Raw genomic sequence first — 2,116 nt, forward strand, 5'->3', positions numbered from 1 at the left:
CAGGCGGATCTATTACAGATTAACTCGACCGTCTGTGATTTAGTCCTCCTGCATCTTGTGCCATTGAGGATGCTCGTCTGGCGTGTAATGAATCAAATGTGTGTAAATCAGATGCTCGTCACTGAACGTTACATCACAGCCGTCACAGACTGACCGTGACGCACAAAAGCAATGAATCTAATTCTGAGGTTGAACACGACAGATTATGATGAAGTCTGTCTCTCTTTTTGTAGTTTTAGCAGGCGAAGTTCAGAACAGTGTACAAGCAATATACATTATTTAATAAACCATTTTTTTTTTATTATACCATGACTTTCAACCAACTACAATGCATGATTTGAGTGATGTTTTGTGATAAAATAATTTAATTTAACAAATAAATAAGATTATTGCATGTTCCTTCACAAAACGTATTTAATCACGCATTAACAGAAACTTAATGGGTGTAAAAGAACTCCTTTGCGTGCGGAATAATACGTTAAAAAGCAACTGAAAGCGTACAAACCCACAGAGTTCAGGAGGCCTCAGTCTGCTGCTCATCCTCACCTGTGATTGGACAGAGAGGAGGAAGCAGACACGATGTGTTTGGAGTGTAAACTGCGCTGATGTGAGGTTAGATTTGTCCCTCTAACTGGTCGAGGTCAGTACACCAGCAGGGAGTGTTTGCAGCAAGCAGGTTGTGTTTGGTAAATCAGCGTCAGCTTAAGGTAGACAGACAGAAGACAGACAGAAGACAGAAAAGGTGAGAAAAGGGGGTGAGGAGAACCTGTTGGATATAGACCAGCGGTGACGGTACGAGTCTATCTTTAGCCTCGTTATCCTCCACCTGCCTCCACCTGCCACATACAGGAACGTCTCTCTGTCCACCTGCTGTTCGTCTTCAAACTCACAGCCTCGGATAAAGGAACCAATGTCACCAGACCCTTACAGCCAACTCCTCAAAAACAAAAACAAAACCTCCTCCTAATAGTGATCCACAATGTGGCACTAATGTCACAGGAGTGGATGATGTTCAGCGGTGTCACAACGCCCAGCAGCTATCTGTAGGAACAAATGAACTGTGTGTGTGTGTGTGTGTGTGTGTGTGTGTGTGTGTGTGTGTGTGTGTGTGTGTGTCTTTTAAATATTTTACATCATTTGAAGTCAGCCCCCCCCCCCCCCCCCCTCCCCAGGTAGTACAGAGGAAACACTGCGGCTCTGTGTGATAACCTTTCAATATATCCAGCATGGGGACTTTTTTTAATTTATTTTTTTACATATTTTATGAATATTAGCGAGCTGTGTACCAGGTTTAAGTTGAAGACCGCAAAAAAACCACTGCGTAGCACCTTTTAATATTCGGACAGTCGTAGAATAACATTATTGTTTTCCACAAATCTGCAGTACCTCGTTTCTGCCACATGGCGGAGCTCTCTGACCGCCTCCCTGTTGGCTGCTTATAAAGCTTCAGTGGTCTCTCTTTCACGAAGGCAAAAATGTGACACAGTGCTTCTGTGTGCTTTCAGTCAACACACACTCTCTCACACACTCTCTCACACACACACACACACACACACACACTCACGTGCACCATCTGTTAGTTCGGCACTGCCAGGTGGTCCAAATGTACTGTGATCTTTTTGTATTAAACTTCTGTTAATTCTCATGATTGTCATGTGTTTGAACGAGGCCTTTTCCTGCAGAGAGAGAGAGACGACGTGTGTGTGTGTGTGTGTGTGTGTGTGTGTGTGTTGCACCTGCAGCGTGACTCAGTTATTTGTGCTGTCAGACAGTTTAGATATGTGTGTGTGTGTGTGTGTGTAGGTGTGAGTGTGTGTGTGTGTGTGTGTCTGGATTATTTACTGGAAGGACACTCTTGTAACCACACAAGCAGAGTATCATTACACACACACACACACACACACACACACCACACACACACACCGGGCCGACAGGTGTGCTTCACTCCGGAGGTGACCTGGTGTTCGCTGGTAGCCGACCTGCAGTCGCAAAATACTTACGTGATGCTGCTCATATTAATAATGTCATTTTTAAACCGTATTTATATTCAGACTTTTAAACAAAGTGCTTTGTAGGGAGAAGAAACTCAACAGTCAGACAAGACGACGCCAAGAAG

Source organism: Cebidichthys violaceus, unplaced genomic scaffold, assembly GCF_023349555.1.
Source record: "Cebidichthys violaceus isolate CVI_PGR_0920_01 unplaced genomic scaffold, fCebVio1.0.p SCAF_8, whole genome shotgun sequence".
NCBI lineage: Eukaryota > Metazoa > Chordata > Actinopteri > Perciformes > Stichaeidae > Cebidichthys > Cebidichthys violaceus.